Genomic DNA, 18,064 nt, shown 5'->3' on the forward strand with positions numbered 1-18,064 from the left:
TTATTGAGTCAAGAGTCATTGCGATATACTGAAAATATATTTTTTATTTTTTTTTTAATTTTCTCAGTTCATTAATTATAATCAACTGAAAAAAAAAAAGAAAATAAATAAAAACTTTCACGTGATTTACTTGATTCATCTTCCACCTTCAAAGTGAAACTTTTTTCTTCCATTTTTCCTCATTTTATTCAGAACCTTGTAATTTTTTTTTAATTTTTTTTTTTTAATTTTCTTTTTACTAATTGATATTTTTATTTGATTTTTAAATTAACACTGCGCTGTTATATTTTTTTTTTTTTCAGTCTCAGATTTGCAAATCTCATGCATTTTTTAAAAATACATATATTATTTATATATTTTCTGAGAAAATGACAAATGTATAGATAAAAAAAAAAAAAACAAGGTTGAAGATTACTAGCTATATCTTTAGAAAAAAATGTCATTTTTTTTTCTTACATTATTTTGCCTCATTGTTTTTTCAAGAAATTTTTTATATTCCTTGTATAAATTTAAGAAATGAAGAAAAATAATGATAAAGAAAAAAAAATATATTTTTTATTTTTATTTTTATGTTTATTCATATTTTAGAAACATTTTTTTATTCTACTCTGTTTTTCTCAATTTAACCAGTTTTTTGTCATTTTATTTACAGTCTTATGCTTTTCACGAGTTTATTTTTTCCAATTATTTCCCTTCCGCTTTTTGTTTAAAGTCACTGTAAATCAAAAAACAACAATTCAAAAATTTTAAAGAAAAAAAAAAAAGGTATATGCATATAAATAAAATAAAAATGAAAAAGAAAAAAAAAAGAGGAAAAAAGTAGCTGGATCAGAAGTTAAGTAAATTGAGAGGAAAAAAAAAACCATCTAGAAGAGATTACTTGAGAATTTATCAGGATCAATTGAGAGTAGTTGAGACTATTGACTCGATACTTGGATAAACAAACTAGACGAGAATCAATTGTGATTGTATTTGATGCGCTTTTTATTTTTTAAAGACCCTTCAAATTTACTTCATCAATATATACACATACAAACATGTTTTGTTTATTCTTTTTTTTTTTTTTTCTAACGAGTAGTCATTTAGAAAGTCAATAAATGAAAATTATATCAATTGAAAATTAATGAATTGTATTTTGAAAACGTGTGTAAATATATAAGATGCAAATTATGATAAAATTAATTAATTTGTGTCTTCAAAATATAATCTAATGATTAACCAGTTAATAAAAACAAGTCAAGTTAATTTAAATAGAAAAAAATATAATAAATATACCAGATATGTATTCTGGAAAAATTAAAATATAATTTTTTTTAGTTGTGATAATTTATATAGATAATATGAAAATTGGTGTTTTATTAGAATAATATTTCTGTACATTTTATTTTAGAAATGATATTACTAGAAATTTTAAAAAATTATAGTTTAAAAAAATTAGAAAATTTTAGATTAAATAATATTTATTTATAATTATTATTTTATATCTTTTTACATGAGGGTTTGAAAGTATTATTATTGTGCGAAATTCATACGTAGACAAATTCATACTTGACATATAAAAATATTAAAATTCAAAATTTGTAAATTGAAAAAAATAAAATATTATAAAATTTTTATTAGTTAGAATTTATTATTTTCCATAGCAGTTTAAAATTATATATTATAAATAAAAATTGTAATATTGTTATGAAAAAATTTTTAAAAATGTGCGCGTTCACCATTCAGTATTTGTGCGTGAGTGAATTTAAAAAATTTAAAAAACTGAATTTATCTGTTGGAAAATAAGCATGACATAGCGAGAAAAAAAATATATTTATTTGTAAAATAGTCAACTGTATATAAATAGTCAAAAATTAAAACTGAAAAGACAAAAAAATTAAGTAAAAATAAAAAAAAATTACTAAGAAAAATCGAAACAGATTTTTTTCGAAATAAATGTAAAATAATTTAAGTATCTTTCAATAAAATGATTATTTTCATTTATAGAAAAATAAAAAAAAAATGAATACAGAAGCTATTTATTATTCCTGTCTAATATTTTGTTAATTTTCTTAATAATTTTTGTTTCTATTTAGAGAACAGTTCAGGTAAGTGAAAATATAATATTCAAGTTGTTTCGAGCAACTCAAATTGAACCTATTTATATCAACAAAAATTAAATAATTACTAGCTTTTAAAAATTTACAAACTAATTTTATTTATAATTTGGTATCAATTTGTTCTGACACACAAATTATTATTTCAATTTGATTAACAACCAAAATTAGCATCTCAAATTATTAATTTTCCCTCAACCAATGCTTTCATAAAAAAAATTTGTATATCTTTTTTTTTATTTATTAAAAGAATATAAAATTAAAACCTCAGTATTTTAAATTTTTAAAAAACATAATTTTTCAAAAAAAGCTGGGATATAAATAAAGGAATATTAATGAATGTTAATACTCGACAAATTTCAATTATGTAGAAGTCCACTCATTACATTACCAGAAGTCTTTTGGGACAGTATGAAACTAAAGCTAAATTTTCCATTGTAACACATTGAAATGAGAATGTGTATATGGTATATATACCATGGACAATAAAGAGACGAGAAAAAAAAATTGAATTATAAAATAAAGTGAGTTAAAAAAATCTAAAGGTAAAATATAATAAAAATAATAATAAAAATAAAGAAAAAAAAATGAATAATAAAATGAGAATGGTGGAAAATTAAAGAATATAAAAGAAAGAAGACTGGGAGATGTGATTTGCCTTCTGTGGTAGAAATAAAAAATATAAAAAATAAAATAAAAAAATCCAGACGATTTGCTTGAACCCTCGGGCATTTTACAAATACGACAGATATCAAAAAGTGACTTGAAGAGGATATAGTCAACCCTCGGGTAAATTCTCGATTTACTGACTTCTTTATGTTATTTATTATATCTAGAAGAGTAAAAAATGTAAAAATTAATTGCGTTTGTATGTATGTGAATAATTTGAAGTGTGAAATAGCAATAAAAATAGAGAAATATTTAAAATACTGGAAGAAATATAAAAATGAATTTACGAAAAAGAAATGTGAAGGAAAATTTATTAAACAACAGAATAATTTTTAACGAAGTAATTAAAATCACTTTTTTTTTAGAAAGTTATCTGTTTTTTTTTAATAACATTTAAATATTATGGAAAAATATTTAAGTAAGTTGTTTCTAATATATTTCAAGTTGAGAGTCTTGTTGAAAAGTTAATTGGAAGTCGTTTGATGACAAATTTTATATAAATCTTGTTGAAGTTTAAGTTGAATATTAACTATATTTCATTTATCAGCATATATTTAGTTACGTGAGTATGAATTATTTGAAGTGGAATTAATTATTACAACAAATTTATATTAGTTTCGTGATATGATTAAAATTTATGTTTATTAATTTAATACTGATAAATTTAATTATTGTTTAAATTATATCTCAATGATAAATAAGTGAATGAATGAAAGTTTATGATTAATTTTTCTTTTACAAGAATTAATTCAAAATAATTTGAAACACTATTAATTATTCAGCAAACATGTCGATAATTTTACAGAATAAAAGTTTTTATTTCCAATCACATTAACTTATTTTCATTCATGAATTAAAAAAGTGTAATTTTAAATTCAATGTTTTTTTTTGGAGCTAGCTTTATCGATTAATTATGAAAGCCTTGTGAATTTTAAAAATATAGAAATCAAATTAACTGGAAATGAGAATTGTAAAATGAAAAATATATAAATTTAAAAATTTGAACAGTTTAAATTTTTAGTCACGTAATTGCCTAGGGTTATCGACTTTGCTTTGTCTGGTAATATTTTGAACAATGATTATAAAAAACGTTTTACTTTTTAGTAATTTTTCATGCTGTTATTTTAATTTGTAGTCAAAAAATTTAGAAATAACTTGGGGATTTTTTTAGATTTAAAATTATAAAAAAGCATGCAATAGATTTATAATAATTCATTGTAATTTATAATTTATATTTTTAAAATAAATCTAAAGAATAAAAAAAGTGATTAAAAAAAAAATTCAATGAAAATTTAACAGTTAACATTGGTTAATTCAATTTGTTTAATAATGCTGGGTCAAATTTTTTTTTTTTAAATAAATAAATAAACATTTTTTTGAAAAGTTAATTACAATTTTTAAGTATTAATTTTCACATTATATAAAGCTAGAAGCTGAATACTAAGCTCTAAAAATCTAGACCTATTTTGATTTTCAAAAATTATTGAATTTAACATCTAAAAAAAAATTTTTTTTACAGATTTTGTACAACAGTATGTCATTTGTTATTTTTTAAATGGTTATTTGGTAAATAACTACTTATTTAAAAATAGAAAATTAATCAATAGATTCGAAATAAATCATAGCAAAAAATTGTAAAATTAAATTTCGAAATTTTTTTATCCATCAGAAATAAAATCGTATTTTTTTTAATTATTAATAAATATACAAGTACTTGTTTGTATATTTTTTTTTCATTTGCCAGTAAAAGTCTTATGTTTTTCCGTAAAATTTTCGTTGGCTAATGAAAATTAATGGTTTAACATAGCGCATAGAGGAACCAAGGATAATAACAAGCATCCGGCCAGGCATCTATGATTTAATGCTAGTCTGGTAGTTATCCTTTTTATTTTTATCTGTATATATATTATATACATATTTGTTTATTTGTGTTACATCAGTGATAATAACACATTACATTTGTGAGATTACTTTTGTACAATGATAAAAAATAAAATGTCTTTATCCAGCTGAAAAATAAAAAAATTATTTCAAAAAAAAATATTAAAAAAAAACAAATAAATATGTTTATAAACTGTGAAGAAAAAAAATATATAAATAAAAAAATATTATGTGATAATATCTTTTTTTCTTTTTGCTAATGAAAAAGTTTAAATAGCGTAATATTATTTCTTTAAATTACATGTTATATCACTAATGTAATTCCAAGTAAATTGAAAAAAATTAATCAAAATAAAATATGTGTCTTTATACAGTAATTTTGAATAGATTATTTATTAAAAAAGAAATATATTTTTTTTATTTTCAGTTTGGCAATATTTCAATGGAGAATAAAAAAAAAGAAAAATTATTTAAATAAGCTTTTTTTTTATATTTTCTAGTGAGCGAACGATATAGATAAAAAATGGAATAATCAGGTGCAGAAATGTGCTTTATTTTATCACTAAAATCTCGACTCTTGAACATCTTTGGTTTGATTTTATGCGAATTTAGCAAAATTATTGATCGAACATTTGAGATGTCTGAATAAAATTTACCAAAAGGTCTTGAATTATTTTTTTTATTTTATTTATTTATCAGCTTTATACTTTTTTTTATTTTTAAATTTTTATGTCAGTAGCTATATTTAATGTGACTTGAAAAATTTCAACTTTTAAACTTCTAATTTGACAGATGATTGCCCAAGTTGTGATAAATAATTCCTCATTGTTTTTTTTTTTGTTGTTTTATATTTTGTTTATTCAACTTCATTCTCACTCATTTTACCCTAAATAATAGATACGATTTTAAATGAATTTTTTATTTCAAATAAATTGTAATTGATTTGATTATTATTTACAATTTATTCATTTTTTTAAAGCTAAAATAATTTTATAAATATTTATAATAAGCCATTTATTTGAAGAAACAGAAAAGGTGGAAAATACATTAGAAAATTTGGTAGATCATTTTTGTAGATATTATTGTGATTGAGTTTCGGGGGTAGGACGTGGACCTTTCATCACACAAGTAGAGAAAATATAAATGAATGAAATATAAAATAAATTTAATTTATGTATAATCTATATTCAGTATTGGATATACAAAAGTTATTTTATAATAAATTTATATTGTGATAAAATATTAACTATATTTAAAGTATATCAAAATTATTTTTTTGCAATGTTGATACAAAAAAAAAATCAAATTTGGATATACTTTAAATATAGTTTATATTTTTCATTTAAAAAAAAATTTTAAATTGCAATTAATCCATATCGAAGCATTATGAAAAGTGCTTTAATTAAACTTTTTTCACCAACTCTTTTTTCATGAACTTAAAAAGAAAATTTTGGGTTCAATAGAAACCATTTCAGATTAAAATAAATGAATACAATTGGGCATCATTGAATAAAATAGGCATTTATTTTGAATCAAATATATTTTTAAGAAACCCCAGGATCACCTGTATACATTTCATTTGTCTCCTGAAAAAAGAGTTAATAGTTTTTATTTCGTTTTTCAAATAAAAGTTTAAAAAAAAAAAAAAAAAGTATCATTTTCTCGGTAATGCTATTGACACTGTATACGGAGGAATTTACGGAGAAATCTATACAGGTTACGCGAAAACTTACGGTAATCATTGTCCCCGTAAATTTCACCGGTGCCAATAACTATTTCGTATTTTTTTTGCTAAAATTATTCCAAAGCTTTTTTTTTAAATATATCAATTAATTAAATGTTCTATTCAATTTCATAATAATGATCAAATATAGTAATCAACATATGAACTAAAATTATTATTTACAATAATTTTATTGTAAATAAAAATTGGTATAATAATACAGTCATCATAATTCCGTGTGATTTAAGTGATTTTGTCTGAAAAACAAAAAAGGTCAAGACATTTGTCGCTTCTCAGAAATAAAGTTTTGATTAATCGAACGCGTTTTGTCTAGGAATAAAAAACAATTGAAAGAAAACAAAAACATTTTTTTAAAGAAAAAAAATTAAGATCTCATTTGTATATAGATTTTAGATTATCTGGTTTTTGGCTTCATTCAATTTCTTTTTTTCCCTAGACAAAAAGTTCTATTTGCGGATTTTTTTTTTCACAGTGTACTTGTGCTTCTATCGCATATATAAAATAAAATATAAAATAGATTCATGTGTTTTATATTTTTTTACTATTCAATATAGCATTTTACCATTGTAAAATACAGCAAGTAAACACCAAAAATCATAAGAAATAAATTACGTAACAAGATGAACCAGATGACCTGAGAGTTATTTTAAGTTATGTCGAGATTACGTTGCTCCGGTGTCAATCCAACCGTGTTTTTCTACCAAGAAATAGCCAAAGTAATTGTCAAAAATTTTTATAAATATAATCTACAAAAATTGTAAATTGCCATTATGTAGAAAATTAACGTCTCACTTTAAAAATAGATATAATTTATATTAAGTTTTCAAAGTTTGACAATTTGTTGTATAATGTGATCTGTTAAAATTACCACTTCTATTTTACAAGCCAATGACTTTCAGTTGGTGTTTAATATCAGAGAACCTTCCGACGAAAACTTATTCAAGTAGAATGTCGGTTTGAAGCTGTTTGTAATACATGAACATATATTTCAAAGTAAAATTGTAAATCTATATTTCTAAACGTGACATGTGGATGAATATCGAAGGGTCAAACTATTTGAAATTGTAAAAACAAAAAAAATATAAAATGAAAAGTTTTAGCTACATTTCACTCGATTAACTTTACTCAAGTTTATAGTTACAATTTTTTATATAGAATTTACAGGAAAAAAAAAACTAGTATATTTAAAATTTTCACTTCAATTATTTCTGATTTATACTCAACTTTTCGAACAGTGTAATAATTTTTTTTTTTTGTTAAATATAATAAATATAAAAACAAAACACAAATCAACAATTTTTGTACCGCCAGAAGCCTCAATTTTTTATTCTGTTTATGCATAATCTTAGTAATCAAAGATTTATTTTTCAATGAGATTTTGTTCCTGTAATCCTGACTTTTACCGAGTCTTGAATCTTTTTCATTATTTGATGTAAAAATTAAGAGTAATCCCATTGAAAAGAGAGACACCAATATATACAATAAAACTATTTTTAGTTTTTTTTTGAACAAATAATCAGCAAGATATTAAATAAATTAAAAATGATGACGTCAGAGACCACCGATTTAAAATACTTATACTCCGTAACAGAGCTTTCGATTTAAAAAATTGAGGCGAGACCCTAACGGTTCTCTTGATACTAAATATTTTGTTGTTGCTGTTGAATAATATTTAAAAGGCGCTCAATAAATTGCAATGCCATTGGATTATTAAATGAATAGTTTAAAATATTATTCGTCTATAATATTTTTATATAAATATAATCTCCTATGATTAAAAATAATTATTGAATTTTTTTTTTTTTTGATAATAATAAAAGTCATGAGGTGGACAGAGATAATAAATTAAATATAGTTGTTGAACACTGCATTTATCGAGGATGCATAATACAAATTGATGCTATATAAATGTGGAAGCATATATTGAAATATTGACATTTATCAGATATTTATCAGTTTTCCAATATGTATATCTGTTTTACGGTTAATCAATAATTGCCTGCTGTGGGTCAACGAAATTTTATCACAATATAAATTTTAAAAAATAGAATAAAATCGCATTTAAATTTATTAAAATGTATAAATAATAATGTCCATTAGCAATCAATGTTAAAATAAAAAATAAAAAAAACAATTTTGATTGTTAATCACTGTTTTTATTGTTTTTATTTCTTTTCTCACTGTTTGATTGTCAATTTTTTTTATTTTTCTATCATATCAACAGTTTTTAAATTTGTATTTCAAATAAAATTCATTTTTTCATTTTATTTAATTTCAAATATAACAAACAAATAATCGTGTGATTGTTTTATATTGAAAATTTGAAAAAAAATTATATTTTATTGAGCCAAATAAAGCTCATATAATTCAATAAAAAAATATATAAAAAAAATTTTTTTTTACTGGTTTTGTTACAGTTTTTGTTTTTACGTTTTATTATTTTTTATTCGTTTTTGGTGAAATATTATTTTAGTTTTTTTTTTTTATTTTTACTTTGGCAGAAATATGCGTTTGCTGTCGAATAAAATGTAACGACAGCGTCTGTAACGTCGATCAGACGTCAATAATCATTGAAATATATAAAACACTCAAAATTAATGATTCAAAAAATAGAAAAAAAAAAAATCAAATATTATAAGTGACGTATGTCGAGATTTAAAATAAATTTTATTATCTCTAGAATCAATTTTATTTTTCATGGAAAAAAAAAAAAGTTTTCGTAACAAAGTTTGATCATTAAAATGGAAAATAGTAAATTAAGTCCTCATTACATTGACGAAAAATTCTTGAAATATTATTTTCCATTCTTCGATAACCAATAAATTCTATCAAATTAACAAAAAAAAGTTTTACCCAGAATAAAAGTTGTTACATTGTTCATCGTAATATATCCATATATTTTTTCCTATTAAATTTTAAAAAATATAAAATAAAATTCATAGACTATGAAAATTTGTAACAATAAAATTAATAGAGTAATGATCAAGTGAATGATAAAAACGTTTTAAAATCAAAGATAAAAAATAGTATTTAAATAAATTTTTTAAAGATTAATGCAACAATTTTATCAACCACTGCCAAATTATTTACATGACTTTTATGGACTCATATAAATTCGAATGACTTATGAAACTGCTACTTTTATTTGTCAAAACTAACATTAAAATTTTGATGTATCAATTAAACTTAGATAAATTAATAATCAAATTTACAAAACAATTAACAAAAATTTAATAACTTCAATTAATTAATAAAAAATAATAAAATTGAACCCTCTAATTCGAATTAAAAAAAATACTTGTGAAAATAAAATCATAGATAGGAATAGATAAAATCATGTGTAAAAAATTAGGCTGCATAAAAAATAAAAATTTCAAAACAAAGTATGAGTTAAAAAAAAAAATACAAAATAGTTAATACATTTATAAAATAAGTGTGTATACATATAGATTGAAGATGGGTTGACGTTATCGCAGGACATAATGGAGCTTGTAGGGCTCACGCAGTGTGAAATTACAACGTCAGCTTGGGTCACATAGATAGAGATAGAACTAAAGAAAGACGAGGAAAATTAGGAGTATAAAGAAGATAGACAAAGACAATTTAATATATTCTATATTTGTCGAAATAGATGTTATATATATCTCTGCTATATAAGCATCATTCTCTTCCCCCAAAGTTTCTATATATCTGCTATTTCATCCCCCAATGGTCCCCCAATGCATGCAGGTATATACGAGAAGTGACAGGAACGCCGACTAGGACCAAATGTCCATGCCAACCTCTCTTCACAATTTCGAGACCTCAATCTCACATTTGTAAAATAGACATATTCTGCACACACGTATAAACATTCACTAACACATAAATTCAAATAATATATAAATACATATATATATATGATACGTATCAGAATTATTTTGAGGTTTGGATAAGGCTTCACTCTGAGATGCATGTATATATAATATATGCATTTGAACAATGTTTGAATTTCAAGTTTCTGCAAATGTTCATGATGGTTGCTTTTCTATGTACACGACAGGGATAATCGAGGTCAGCCGGTCAAAGCTATTGGGAATTTCATCTAAATTGAAATTCGTTGGTAACTGTCAATCAGATATTGTTAACTTTGAATATATCATGTTCTCTCTCTCTTTCTCTTTCACTTTACAATGATGGCTTGTGTTGATGGTTATATACACAACAACTCCCTCAACAGTCTTGTCCAATTCACGGCTAGATGCATGGACTAGGGGAATTTATAAGTGACGTGTTAACATTAACTGAACATTTATACTTGGATTTTATTTTTTTTTTAAATACCAACCATGCTTGAAAACTTTTTTAACATACTCATTAAAAAAGTACATGGGCAAAATGATATTATGTACACGATTTTTGGTTGCATTATCAGCTGCAGCAATAACTGTGTCAATTGTCATATTAATTGAGTAGAGATAAAGATACTTGAGATCTGGACAATTATTTACGATTGAATGAAACCATCATCAGTGACGCTTTCACAACTACAACACGCCAAACATTGTAGTTTTTTTAATTTCATAATAAAATCATCTGTTACAGCTTCAACACTAGAAACATTTAGTGTTTGTAATTTTTCCAAGTTGTAACTTTTTTTTTTATTTATACAAAAATAAAGCCTCTTAAAATTTTTTTAACTGACGTGAAAATATTTTTCTGAGTTTTTCTGAATTTCTCCTCAGTAACTCCGAACTTCTCTCATATTGACCCGTGCGGAGAAATGTTAGCAATTTCGGAGAAAATTCGGAGAAATTTTTTCACATACATCTTCACTCATTTCTCCGCATGCGTCAATTTGGAATATAATTGATAAACAAAAAATAAATCTTGCTAAATCAGGACATTTTATATGAAAAGGTCTTTATAAGGACTGATCAGGTCATGTCTTTATAGGATTTCACATGTGGTAATCCTATGCTTTTAAGTGTCAAGTGTTTATTAAAAACTCCAATTTAACATTGTTTTAATGCTTGAAGAAGAACAACATCAAGTTCCTCTTGGTCAACTTGCTGAGAAGATGAATTTGATCAATTCGGTGGATGACTCTAGCAGCCATATTCATGATGCTGCCAGCACCCGTATTCAGAGGATGTTCTCATTAGGGCGTTTTTTTTCCGATGGTGGCGTTTGTGAAGCTTTTCTATGTGAAATCTATATAAAAAAATTTTGTCAAGCGCCATCAGCGGAAAAAAAAAAACCCAAATAAGAACAATTTTGCCCCGTGAATACGGGTGCAGGGCAAGACAGATTAGCTGTAAAAGAAGTTTTGCCAAGCTATATACCTTGACTTGAGTGGTTGTAATGTTGATGACATGATTGAGAAAGTATCACAAAAGTTAATCACCTCAATCTCAAAGATTCTTTGATCCCAGAGATGGCTATATATGTAGAATATAGCCACCACGAAGTATTTAAAATTCATATTCAACATAAATTCAAACTGTTTTCAAAAATTGATTTGTGTTGTAGCGAGATGGTATTGTATGATGGTGCGCTACCTATTGTGTGAGAGATGATGATGGTAGAGAGACGGAGAGAGTAGTGAGTAGTGGAAGGAGGAGTAAGGAAAGAGAGCTAAGTTGACGGAGAGTGTGACTTGGCTCACTTGGGCCGTTGCCGGCAAGCAATAGAGCTGCAAATATAATTTGGCTACGCCAATATTAATAAATCCAAGTATAAACTGTATATCAATAAAATCAAACTGTTTGTTCACAAATTAATTGTTGCAAGCAACAATAATTAATATCATACTGTAAATAATTGCAAATATCATATTTAAATTGAACATATATTGTGTGTATAAAAATCAATCTCAATAAGCTGATTGATCTGGTAATTTGGTATACGACAACGTGGATCTGGACGGCATCCTTTTGCAAAACCACGCCGCCATTATACCAGAATATTGTTTGAGGCATCAGCACAGAGATTGGAAATAAAAAACAACATTAATAGTTGCAATTCTTGGTCAAAATATCAACAGCAATTTGTACATTGACTTGGCCTCATCAGCCAAGTTTCCAAGGCCAACAAACCATTATCAAGGTCATCAAATCAACATCAAGATCTTCACTAATCATCAAGGTTGTAATTGTATGGGTATGTGTGTGCTTGTGTGAATGGATAGGGAAATATCTTTGAATAGATAACAATTAATTTAGTATTTACAATATATAAAATTTCTGTTTAATATTTGTTATAATTCATCAATAAAATTAAAACAACTATTTCAGTTATTGATAAGTATTATCTCATATTGTGGCTAATTATAATAAATATAATACATCATCATTGAATGAGAGGCTATATCGATATCAACAACTTCATCTGTAATTATAATTCTAAACCACTATCACCAGCTGTGTACAAAACTTGGTCTGATCAGCCAAAGTTACCAACATATACGATGGCAATAAAAATAGTAGAACATTCAAAAAAATTAAAACACTTCGTTATTTGAGAACTGCTTTGGTGGAAAAAACTCTACTAGTCAGTTGTATTATTATATTCAGTCAGCTGTTTCTCAAGATAATGGGAATGCGCATGTATTTAAATTTGAATTTAAATGTTGTATTTAAAATTTAAAATTAGATTGATGATCAAGCAAATTATACTATCAACTAGCATGTAAATTTGATTTTGTAATTTAGTAAGAATCACCAAATTTTTTTTATTTATATTTTTTATGTCATATATTTTGTTTTGGGAAAAAATGAATCACTTTTGTATACAAAAATTACTAATTTTTGTTTTAATATTATGTATAAAAATATAAATAGAAAAATCTCTTTACCTGAAAATTAAATAACAAAAAAAAAATAAAATTGAAACTTTAAAAGAAGATTAACATTTAAAATTTATTTATCCAAAAAATCTAATTTTATGTTTTTTTAAATAAAAATAAATAATGATTTAGTAATGAATTTTAAATATTGACATAAATATTATTTTAATCATAATCGTTTCCGTTGTATAAAAATTTTAATGAATTTTTCAATAACCAATAAACTTTGTTGAAAAATTAAAAATAAAAAATTTAATAATTCTCGTTAATTTTATGATATTATCTTTTTGACAAATCATTTAATTTTATTGACAATAAATTTATAAATGTTATATATATATATTTTTAAATTGATGTATTTAATAAAAAAATCAAGTAAATAAAATACCCAAAGTTTATTTATAAAATTTTCATAATAATTAAATCTAAAATTAAAAAAAAAAAAAGAAACTAATAATAGATATAGCATATAAATCGTTTTAAAATCGCAAACTCACTGTTATACATAGGGAGTAGTTAAAAAAAAAAAATCTGTTTTTTTAGAAGGTTGTTCTCTGGGGACACGTACAAGGAGACTTCGAAGGAGTTTTGTCTACTGGCAAGCAAGATTCACATGCTACTATTCCCGTTACATCTATACACGTCTTTTGTGCTTCTAAATTCAGTTCGTGATGTACGTGTCTACTTCCCACCCTCTATATATATTTCGTTTTTTTTTTCAAATTTTTTTCCTCAGTGTGCAATACATTTTTCTCTATTTGTCGTAATATCTTTTTTTCCATCTATCATGTTTATTTCTTTTTTCATACAATAGTTTTAAAATAGCTTGGCTTTTTTTTCACTGACAAAATATTTTCTTTTTTTTATTTTATATCAAGTTACAATTTTTTCGGAGGAACAAAGCACTGGCCATTTTAGTGATTGAAAGATTTGAAAGTGGCATTTTCCATATGGTCCTAGATAATTCTTTATTAAACTGCTGATTTAATTTATCTTTGGATTTTATTTATTTATTTTTTCATCACAATATAATTTAACACCAACGAACAAATTGAAATTCATATTGAAATTTTATCTTGTCTAGCAAATTGATAGTAAATTAAAAATTTTGTCACGAGGCAAACAAACAGGTATTAATAAAAAAATATTAAAGTTATTAAGTTTGACAGTAAATGTTTTAAAAAAAACAACGCAATTTAAAAAATAAAAAAATTTATTGACATAGAAAATTAATTGATTCATTATCAAAGAGAAAAAGTCTACCAAGAATTTAATTATTCATAAGAAATTTCCCTTAATTTCAATTTAAAAATTTGTCAGTGAATCTATCAGTGTTAATTTTTAGCCAAAAAAAACACTCAGATTCTATTTTTAAAAAAATAAATAAATAAAACACAAAAAAAAAAAAAAGCAAAAATTAAATCTCAAAATATATAGTCAATATAGAAAATTATAAATTTTTTATATGCTTTAATATTTTATTATTTTTTCATAACACTAACATGTGGATAAAAAATAAAAAAAAAATATGCATAACATTTATTTTTACTTTTTGTTAATGTGCATATAGTTGATATTGCATTTGACATATGTCTTACGAATGATATTTGTGGTATATAGCATGAAGTGTAGTACATGTCAAGGAGTCTGCAATTGTATGGTTCATGAAGTTTACTTGCTTAGTGAAACTCAGTAGCATAACTATAACACAGAGGAATGAGGGAAATTGACTCAAGGCATTTGCAATCGTTGGGGGAAAAAGTGCAAACAAAAAAGTTTTTGATAGGAAAGAAGAAGAAAGATGGGGATAAGTTAGATTTGGTTGAGATAGTAGACATAGACAGAGGGTTTTTCGAGACTTTCTGTTTCGATTATATGCTGAGAATAGTAGTTGTAGTAATATGGTAGTAAAAAAATAAAAAAAAGGAAAATTAATATGGTTAACCACTAACAGCCAGTAGTTCACAGATAAATGGATTGAAACTTTGATTTAAAGTCATAGAATAATTTTATATTACAAACCTTGATTTTAACTAGTTTCATTTTTTAAATTAACATATTTTATTATTTTAATTCAACATGTGTTAAATTAAAATTTTTTTAATTCAATTATAATATCTTTTTTGAATAATTCTATGATTTTAGACATTTTTAAATTTAAAAAAAAGTAAAATAATTAAATTTTAGAAATAAAATATTTTTTCTAAAAACCATTGAATATAATTAGTAAAAAAATAATCAAAATTTTTTTTTTATTTAGCATATATTTTCTGCTAATTGTACCAGTATAAAAAAAAAAAAGTTCCAGTCTGACATTGCTTGACTTGCACTACTGAATTTATGTAATGTTATGCTAATTTTTTTTATCCTAACATTTTTTTAAACTAAAATTTTTAAATATGTGATTATAAAGCTTGATAAAGCTCTGAGTTTATAATTTAGTATTAATTAAAATAATTTTTTACTAATTCTACATGTGAGAAAATAAAATTTTGGTTCTAGGCGTGTTATTGACTTGTACTACTGCGAAATTTATTATCACAAAAAAGATTAAACCTACGATTTTGTTATCGACTTTTCAGTTATTTAATTGAAAAAGTATTATAGTAACGAATCTATATATCTGTAGAGAATCAAATGAAAAAAAAAGAGTAAAAATTGTTCCATTCTGCCTCGTTCCCATCAAATTTTTTCACTAAAAATTTGACGTCAATTTAAATTGATAAATATTTATAATTCATTGCAATTCCATCCGATGCAGCCTTCCACCAGAGTATATTGAAAAATTTCGGTTTTCAATTTTTAACTGTAGCGAGAATCACTGGCTCATAACCGGGGACAGCCAAGTAATTTTTTAATTTGCAATCAATAATTCAATAATTCTTCTTAATCTTTTCAAAAATATTTCTCCGATGAAAATATGTAGATAGAAAATTAAATAACTATACATAAGTATAACATATAGTGAAGACAAGTATGATACAACGGAAATTGACGGTAAATACTTGGATTAACTATTTTTTGAATATATAAGACAAACATACCAGAGATAAAAGTATGAGGATCAAAAATATACGTATATGCATGGGTAAATCCTTCACAAAAGAGATGAGCATCTTGCGATCTTGACGGGATATAACTAAAAGGGGCTTTATTTTATACAATCATGTGTGTACAATATACATATGTGCATGCAGGAATAATGCTTTTTACACAAATGTATTTGTAAGTAAATCCTCATCTAATGATGAACATGTGCTGCACAATAATGGACGTTTCAACATACAGCTTCATATAAAAATCCAGAAAAACTTGCCTCCAGGGATAAAAATTATAAAGCTATAGAAAAAAAAACAAACGGAAAATAAGACTATCTCTCGATAATACAACGTGAAAAATATTGTAAGAGTACATATAGATTTTTTTTTTTTTTTAATTAAAAGAAAAAACATCGAGTTTTTAAAAAGTTCTTCCCAGGTAGAAATCCAAGCGCTCGTTTCGACGTTGAAACGATTGAGGCTTAGTGTCGAATTCCGAGACTAATTTCTACCTGGATTTTTCCAATTTTTTGAATTATGTAAAAAATAATATATAAATTTGTGTATACATGTATATTCGTTCTCTTTTATCTGTTTATTTTTTTAATTTTTTAATCCAATTTTAATTGAATGTAGAGGGCGAGTATAGTCCATTACAGACTCACATTATTATTTATCAAATGCCTATACAAACTAAAAATGTATAATTAGTTTTTTTTTTTTGATGGACAGATTTTAAAGCTATTCATTATATTTTGATGTACACCATTGATAAGACTACAATAGTCAACATGAATATATCTGTCATTAGAATTTAAATTCCTGGCATCATCCGTAGATTTTTGGCGACCATATATTGAAGATATTCCACTGACATGTCAGATGCACCCTAAAATTAATAAGCGTTGATAAATTATCTTAATTTTTGTCAAATGAAAAATCTTAATTACTAAATTAATTAAATTAATATATTACTAAATTTTTTTATTTTCTATATTTTCAGAATTTGGATCCAGCAAGAATATAAATCGGATACAGTTCTTACCAAATCTGGAAGTTAACTTTTATAAAAATCAAATTCTGATTTAGGTCCGACGAACTGGATCCAATTCAGATCAAAAAAAAAAAAAAGGAAAACCGGATCCAGTCAACCTTTAGCCATACCAGATTTGATTTGGATCCGAAAAGAGTCAGAAAATCAGGATCCAGCTTACCTTAACCATATCGGATCCGACTCTGATCACGATATGGCCTGCCCGGATCCAATCTCCACTCAATATTGGCTCTTGGACTCCAAAATAACTTGCTAAAAGACACAATCCTCCTAAAAAAAAAAATTAGCTTGTCTGTCGATAGATTTTTTTTTAATTTTTTTTTACGTCAATCACGCGTTACGACTCTACGAGAAGCGTAAAAAATTACTTTGAATTTAAATTTACCCGAAACTGCAGTATTTTTAATGAATCATTAGTATCGATTCATTAGTTTTTTAAATTAATTTCTTTAATTTTATTACTAATGAAGGAATAATTATAAGAACACATGGGTACTCATGCTGAACCCTCAATTATACGTAAAACAGAGATGTCAATGCTGGTAGAAATATGCAACCAAATTATCTTCTGTAAATTTAAATTAGAGTCTATTTATCTGTAAATTAAATTCAAAATATAACTAGCTAAAAAAAAATATAAATACGAGCTCAATTAATTAATTCATAAGATTATGTTTTTAGACATTTGTGTGTTTTTAATTCTCTGGTGAAAATCAATTCTGTGATTTACTTTTTCTTCTCTAAATTTATGACGTT

This window comes from Aphidius gifuensis, linkage group LG2 (assembly GCF_014905175.1).
Source record: "Aphidius gifuensis isolate YNYX2018 linkage group LG2, ASM1490517v1, whole genome shotgun sequence".
Taxonomy (NCBI): Eukaryota; Metazoa; Arthropoda; class Insecta; order Hymenoptera; family Braconidae; genus Aphidius; species Aphidius gifuensis.